This window comes from Schistocerca piceifrons, chromosome X (assembly GCF_021461385.2).
Source record: "Schistocerca piceifrons isolate TAMUIC-IGC-003096 chromosome X, iqSchPice1.1, whole genome shotgun sequence".
In the NCBI taxonomy this organism is placed as follows: Eukaryota; Metazoa; Arthropoda; class Insecta; order Orthoptera; family Acrididae; genus Schistocerca; species Schistocerca piceifrons.
Window position 1 is genome coordinate 612,123,279 of NC_060149.1, and position 8,810 is coordinate 612,132,088.

General features: G+C 45.7%; 1 pseudogene; it reads right to left on the reverse strand.

Annotated features, from left to right (window-relative positions):
- Positions 1–7,707: 7,707 nt before the first annotated feature.
- Positions 7,708–7,826, reverse strand: LOC124723307 (annotated as a pseudogene).
- Positions 7,827–8,810: the final 984 nt, after the last annotated feature.

Consider the following 8,810-nt stretch of genomic DNA (forward strand, 5'->3'; position numbering starts at 1 on the left):
TGTGGGAGTTGTGGCACCATCTATAACCACATGAAGTAATTCCGACCAATCATACGCAGTCCATCAGCTATACAGGGGGTGGAGCAAAATACGGAAACACCAAAAACGTGACACATTACCATGCCTAATACCGTGTAGGAGAACAGTTGGTGTGCAAAACAGCTTCCACTCGATTCAGAATGGGAAAATACAGATCGTCCATGGTTTTCAGAGGAATCTCATTCCGTTCTTCCTGCAAAAGAGTGACAAGTTCAGATGACCATGATGGAAGTGGTTAGCGATCACGCAGCCTTCCCTCCAAAGCCGACCAGAAAGGCTCAATAACATTGAGATCTGGTGACTGTGGTGGCCAGCGGAGATGTGACAAGTCATCGTCACGCCCACAAAATCACTCCTGGACGAGGCGAGCTGTGTGAACAGGGGTTCTATCATCCTGGAACACAGCATCACCATTGGGTAACATACATTGTACCATTGCATTGATCTCTTCACCCAGAATGGTCACGTACTCCTCGACAGTAATGCAGCCTTGCAGAATAATCATGGGACCCGTGGAATACCACGATACAGCTGTACAAATCATCACCGAGCCCCCGCCATGTTTTACCGCTGGGATGTACACTCGGGCACATATTGGAAGCAGTATGAAACAAGACTCGTCCGACAAAACGAATTTGTTCCATTGGTTCGTAGTCCAGGTTTTATGGCATGGGCACCACGTTATCTTACTACAGGCATTTTCATTACTGATGTGTGGTTTTGGAATTTCAGCTCACCCTACAGTTCCCATATTGTGGAGCTGTTTTGGCGATAATGGAGTTCACGAGTGCGATATCATTTTCTGCAGTGACTTTTGCAGCTGTCTATCTTTTATTTTTCGTCTCAATCCTCTTCAGTGACGGTTTGTGACGACCACTCAACACACACTTCCGTCAGTGCAGTGACTTAGGGGATTACTTTCCTCCAATTTCCCTGCATGTGTTATAAACCTTCGACACGGTGCCTCTTGAAACACGAAACAATTCGGCTACCTCTGTTACGGAAGCACCCATCATACTAGCACCAACAATTTGCCAACGTTCGAATTCAATTGGCTCCGACACACGGCGCTCACAATTACACAAACTACTGTGCCGACCAAGACTGGCACTTGAAACGTATTGAGGACATTGCACATGTGCCGGTCGTGGTCAAATACATCATCACAAGCGGCAGGCTAGGCTAGCATCAGCATTTAAATTCGAGCACGCATTTCTCGCGGTGTTTCCATATTTTTATTCTAGTGGTGTTTAAGACCACCGCAGCAGCATCCACTACAGTCAGTCGCTCCTGACAAAGACGATGGGGGTAAGCATCGAATGTTTGACTTTTATCCAGAAGTGACACGGCAAGAAGTCCGACAATGATTTATACAAGACCTATGCTCATCCAAAAGAGTGAGATTTCCACTTTTCTTTAACAAAGAAGAAAATACGCTTTATTGAATGCCAAAGTGGCCATTATCTCTCTTTATTGACCCAGGTATCGTTAAATACTAATAGGTTCTTCACTTTTGATACTGATGTTCAAAGGAATCCTTTCTTGTTTCGTTAAAACACCGAAACCATTATTTCACCATTTAACTGGAGTAAGTTAGGAGAATTTCCAAAGATGTGTTCCGTAAATGTCGGAGTTGGATAATTAACCAGATCTTACGAAATACGAATCTAGCGTTTCCTCTAGAGCAGAGTTTCTCAAACTGTGTTCCTTCCTTGGAGCCCTGGGGTTCCATGGAGATCATTAAAGGGTTCTACGAAACGTTCGTGCTGTCCTTCATAACTTTCAAGAAAGTAACTTAACAGAGTATAAAATACACTCCTGGAAATTGAAATAAGAACACCGTGAATTCATTGTCCCAGGAAGGGGAAACTTTATTCACACATTCCTGAGGTCAGATACATCACATGATCACACTGACAGAACCACAGGCACATAGACACAGGCAACAGAGCATGCACAATGTCGGCATTAGTACAGTGTATATCCACCTTTCGCAGCAATGCAGGCTGCTATTCTCCCATGGAGACGATCGTAGAGATGCTGGATGTAGTCCTGTGGAACGGCTTGCCATGCCATTTCCACCTGGCGCCTCAGTTGGACCAGCGTTCGTGCTGGACGTGCAGACCGCGTGAGACGACGCTTCATCCAGTCCCAAACATGCTCAATGGGGGACAGATCCGGAGATCTTGCTGGCCAGGGTAGTTGACTTACACCTTCTAGAGCACGTTGGGTGGCACGGGATACATGCGGACGTGTATTGTCCTGTTGGAACAGCAAGTTCCCTTGCTGGTCTAGGAATGGTAGAACGATGGGTTCGATGACGGTTTGGATGTACCGTGCACTATTCAGTGTCCCCTCGACGATCACCAGTGGTGTACGGCCAGTGTAGGAGATCGCTCCCCTCACCATGATGCCGGGTGTTGGCCCTGTGTGCCTCGGTCGTATGCAGTCCTGATTGTGGCGCTCACCTGCACGGCGTCAAACACGCATACGACCATCATTGGCACCAAGGCAGAAGCGACTCTCATCGCTGAAGACGACACGTCTCCATTCGTCCCTCCATTCACGCCTGTCGCGACACCACTGGAGGCGGGCTGCACGATGTTGGGGCGTGAGCGGGAGACGGCCTAACGGTGTGCGGGACCGTAGCCCAGCTTCTGGAGACGGTTGCGAATGGTCCTCGCCGGTACCCCAGGAGCAACAGTGTCCCTAATTTGCTGGGAAGTGGCGGTGCGGTCCCCTACGGCACTGCGTAGGATCCTACGGTCTTGGCGTGCATCCGTGCGTCGCTGCGGTCCGGTCCCAGGTCGACGGGCACGTGCACCTTCCGCCGACCACTGGCGACAACATCGATGTACTGTGGAGACCTCACGCCCCACGTGTTGAGCAATTCGGCGGTACGTCCACCCGGCCTCCCGCATGCCCACTATACGCCCTCGCTCAAAGTCCGTCAACTGCACATACGGTTCACGTCCACGCTGTCGCGGCATGCTACCAGTGTTAAAGACTGCGATGGAGCTCCGTATGCCACGGCAAACTGGCTGACACTGACGGCGGCGGTGCACAAATGCTGCGCAGCTAGCGCCATTCGACGGCCAACACCGCGGTTCCTGGTGTGTCCGCTGTGCCGTGCGTGTGATCATTGCTTGTACAGCCCTCTCGCAGTGTCCGGAGCAAGTATGGTGGGTCTGACACACCGGTGTCAATGTGTTCTTTTTTCCATTTCCAGGAGTGTACAATAACAACTAACACTCGCTTGCGCTTACTAATTTCGATAGCCGGTACAAGACTATGTTTATCAGAGACCAACGGCAACATTGCAGGCAGAAAACGACTGCACAAAGAGTGATTGTAGCGTGCCATGTATATAGCAGAACCACCGTCGTTCGTCTTACAGTCCACCTGCATCCACAAAAGTCCTTATTACTATGTCGTCTATCATCGGAAAGGTGAGTTGAGGTAAGAATTCCATGTTTTCTTTGTGGAACAAAATTTCTAGTTGAAAGGTTTGTTAATTAACAGAAATTGGCTACTTCAAATTGCCAATTTAAGCGAAATTTTCACAAGGATCAGTTAACTTATTTGAAATCTTCACGAGAAACAAGTAAGTATTTATTACTCTTAAAAATTCTTGCCATCAAGAAAAAGATAGAATTTTGGAAGATTGCTGCCCAACAATAAAACACGTTTCATAAGAGGAAATAGTGGAAATGTGAGTGACATTTTGTGAAAGTTTTAGTCAATATTTCCCAAGTGAACAGTAGGTTAAATACAATGCCTGACAAAAACGCGAAGCACCCAGAAGGGGAGGAGAAAACGAAATGAAACTTTACGGGTTGAGAGGGCATGTGATGTTATTTCAGTGATCATAAATTCGAGTCAAATATACAAAGAACTTGCAGTATGAGCCCACTTATCAGTATGACGATGCACCTCCTCTGACCCGGACACATGCATGATTCGGTTGGAAAGGCTGCCATAAATTCGTTGTATCCTCTGCTGAAGCAATTGACCTACATCTTTTGTTACTGATCCTTGATAGCCTTGATACTGACACTGAGACAGAGTTGACGGCCGGGTTGGTTCCATACATGTTTTTCTGGCGTCACACATGAGGATCTTGCTGGCCACAGGAGCACTTAAACATCACACAAACAGTTCTTTGAGACATGCGACTCGTGTGGATGAACATTGTCCTGCTGAAAAATGTCACCATGATAATGTCGCATGAGAGGTAACACATGAGGTCGCAGAATGTCCATGATGTACCGATGTGCCATCAGGGTTTCCTCACTCACTACCGGCCATGATCTGAAGTCGTGCCCTGATACCTCCCCACACCGTGACTCCAGGAGTAACGACACTATGCCTCTGCGAAACACTGAAATAATTGAACGTTCCTCCAGATCGTCGGCATACTCGCTGACGATGATTATACGGGGTAGTGTAGAACCACGATTCATCGCTGAACAGAATCACGACACCATTCATTAGCTGTCTATACTTCCCGGCCACGACACCATTCCAAACGCAGCCGTTAGTGTTGTTGCCTTAATGGCACCCTACTTAACTGGCGGTAATTGCCTAGTCTGGTTGTTGCATGTCTCTGACCAATGTTGTAGGGAGTCAATTACTGTTTTCGGGTGGCTGGTGCAGATGTGAAGGGACTGCATTGTGCTTCGTACACAATACGGCGATCCTCCCTTGCGATGATCAGAGTGTTTACCCGGAACAGTGACAATGAGCGTACCTGCACTCACGTTACCATGCAGTGCCACATCAGAATGTCCCACAAATCTGGATATTACACGATTAAACCAATGGCCAAATGGAGAATCTCAATAACGCCTTTTTATAACTCTGTCAGATGCTGATAATGCTGCCTCACACGAGGGTGCGACCCTTACTCTTCTGACACTGTAGACGCCCTTTATTTACTCTATCAGGCGTGATAACAACACTAAGCATGAGCAGTACTACCGCACTCTGGTGGCCGTTATACTTGTCACATAGTACTGCCCATCGTCCCTTCGTTCCACCATGTGCCCATACACCATTCCAAAGGGCCGGAAGGCTGCTACATCATTGGATGGGAATGGCAACTCGAATACCCGTATGGTCCGGATTCCCAGACCCGCATGTTCCACCGGACTGCACCGAAGTTCTCGTCTGCGTGACAAAAGTGGAGGCCGGGTTTGGTCGTCTGCAGAATCGTCTCACATACGCAGCGTCGTTAATTGCCTTAACTTATCCAGTGGGAATAAGAATGGAAAGGCGTATTCCTGGAATCTTGACATCTTCACAAAGGAAGCGTTCCACTTCCAAAGTCTTCAGCCTTGTGTATTCTTTAAAGAAGTTGAATCGTAATGTAGACTTCCTACATTTATTCGCCATAATCAATATACACTACTGCGAGGGCAGACTAAGTCCGCATTGTAAACAAAGCTAGCTCACACGCCTCGCAACCGGAAATATCGCACGTACGCTTCTCGCGGCCGTTAGAGCCGAACTACCACTTGATCATCAAATCACATGCAAATTTTGTCAAACTTTCTGCTAACTCAAGACACTGCTGCCATCTTGAGCTATGACTGTTGTTCGGTCGGTGGCAGTGGCATCGTTTTCACAACTTAACTTTAATTTGTTGTAAGTCAGACAATTTGTATTAAATGTTTATAAATTATACACAAAAATGTTCTTCGTGGCTCATTGAATCTATTAGTGAAAACCAGATCATAATCATTACACACATTCCTGAGATCAGCCTGCTCATACAGACGGACCCTATTAGGCGACTTCAGTTTATATATAGAGAGAAGATTAGTTGCAGTTTTCTCCCCGCCTAACCTCCCTAACCTCTCCCTGTCTCTCTTCACCCCCCCCCCCCCCCCCAAGTCCTTCTGTATTCCCCTCCTCTGCCTTCCCCCACTCACTGTCGCGTCTGCACAGCCCCCCCCCCCTTTCTTATGGGCCCTTGTCCTCCATCGGCTCCTTTACCCCCCTCACCCCCTCCCTTTTCTTTCCCATCATCTGTCCAGGTTGCCCCCGTCTGCCCACGGCTGTGGTATGTCATATTAGCCAACTTTTTAATGCAGTGTTCAGGTGAATGGTCAGTGTTGTTCATATTTCCAAAATGTTGTGAACAGAAATCATGCTGTCGCTGGGTGTGAATTTTATGTCTCTTGCGAACAGAAACCAGACTGTCGCCGTGTTTTTTAATTGTCTGTCTATTATTTTACCTGTCTGCTTCATATGTATTTTATTAGCATCATCATCCCTTTGTTCTATGTTTTAAGTTCCACGATTTTCCACCATGTTACCATTTAAGTCTCCGATTTTATTGCCTGTTTTTATTATTTATTCTCTTCATCTTTTTAAAACAAATTCTGTAGGCTGAAGAGCGGCATACTAAGCTGCTGCCATCCCGCCCCCTTCGGGGGGAATCGAAACTCAATAAAGAAAAAAAAAGTTGCAGACTAAAACTGAAGAAAATGTAGAAAGGTAGAAGGTGCAGCTTTGAGAGATGAAATGGTGAAGGCAGCAAAGGTTGAAATAGGCAAAAAGACTAAGCCTAGCAAAAATCCTTGGATAACGTAACAAATATTGGAAGAGAAAGGAGAAAATTAAGTAAGCAGTAAATAGAACAGGTTAAAGAGAACACAAACGTATAAAATGCGAGATTGACAGGAAGTGCTGAATGACAAAGCAGGAATGGCTAAAAGATACCTATGAAGGTCTAGAAACGTGCATGATTATAGGAAAGATTGATTCTGTCTATAAGAAAATTGAGGAGAACTTTGGAGTAAAGAAAATCATCTCTGTGTATATTAAGAGCTCAGATGTTACGCATATATCAAGCAAAGGAGGGAAAGATGTAAGGTGGATGGAATAAATACAGGGTATAGACAACGGAAGGAAATTTGAAGACAATGGAACAGATAGAGCAGAGGCAATAGTTGAAAAGGAGACGTGAGATATAATACTGTGTGAAGGACTTGACAGGGCACTGAAAGACCTAAATCAAAGCAAGATGCCTGGAGCAGACGATATTCCCTAAGAATTATTGAGAACCTTGGGAGAGTCAGGCATAACAAGACTATTCCACCTGATATGCAAGATATGCGTCATAGGCGGAATACCCTTAGACTTCAAGAAGAATGTAACTGTTCCTATTCAGATAGATTCTGACAGGCGTGAATGTCGATAGACTATCAGTTTAATAAGTCATGGTTGCAAAATACTGACACCAATCATTTACAGAAGAATGGAAAATGGTTAGCTGGTTGAAGATCACCTCAGGCAAGACCAGTTTGCGTTCCAGAGAATTGCAGGAACACGTTAGGCAATAATGACGCTGTGACTTACCTTACAAGACAAGCTGAAGAAAGGCCAACCTACATTTATAGCATTTGTAGATTTAGAGAAAGCTGTCGACAGGGTTGAATGGAACACGGACGTAAACTCCGTCCACAGGCCCTGGCAGACCCAGCGGAGACGACCGGCCGCCGTGTCATCCTCAGCCTCCAGGCGTTACCGGATGCATATATGGAGGGGCATGTGGTCAGCACACCGCTTTCTCGGCCATAGGTCAGTTTACAAGACCGGAGCCGCTACTTCTCTATCGAATAGCTCCTCAATGTACCTCACAAGGTCTGAGTGCACCCCGCGTGCCAACAACGCTCCGCACACCGAATGGTCACCCGTCCAGGTACTAGACCCAGCCCGACAGCGCTTAACTTCTGTGATCTGACGGGAACCGGTGCTACCACTGCGGCATGGCCGTTGGCGTTGAATGGAGTACCCTCTTTGAAATTCAGAAGGTAGTAAGGGTAAGATACAGGGACTGAAATTTTTTCTACAATTTGTACAAAAGCTAAATTGCAGTTGTAAGAGTCGAAGGACATAAAGAAGAGGCGGTGGCTGAGAAGGGAGTAACACATGTTTGTCATCTAACCCTGATGGTATTCATTCTGTCACCTGAGCAGGGAATAAATTAAGTCTGTGAGACGTTTGGAAAAGGGATTGAAGTTCGGGAAGGAGAAGAAAAATACTTTGAGGTTAGCTGACGGCATTTTAATTCTGACAGGAACTGTAAATGACATGTAAGAGCAGCTGAACAAAATGGATAATGTCTTGCAAGTAAATTGTACAATGAACACCAACATAAGTAAAACAAAGACTGTGGAATGTAGTCGAATTAAACCACGTGTTGCTGAGGAAATTAGATTTGGAAGTGAGACCTTAAATTTGTGGATGAGTTTGCTATCTGGGCAGCAAAATAGTTGACGATATCCGAAGTATACAGGATATAAAATGCAGACTGGCAATAGCAAGAAAATTGTTTTGGACAAAGAGAAACTTATTAGTATGGGATACAAATTTGTTTAAGGAAGGATAGGAAAACAGCAATCAGTCGGAATCCCTCTGGTTTTTTATTTTTTTTGCATATCCAGATTTCGGCTACAAATAGCCATCTCCAGTGCAGTTGAGTGAATTACCATCCAGCAAACCCGCTGCAGTAACTCGCTCCAATGCACTGAAGATGGCTATTAATAGCTGAAATCTATGTTTGAGTCAAGGAAAGCAAGAAGCCTAAAGTTCACTCATTCGCTGCACTGCAGCAAAACTTACTTTATATAAACGAAGTAAAGCTGCTTCCCGTACTGCGTTTTACTCTAAGCATAAGTAAATCAAAAGCACAGGTTTTGGACTCGCGTGTATGGATATGCAATAATAATAATAATAATAATAATAAAGCAAGGGGGTTGCGG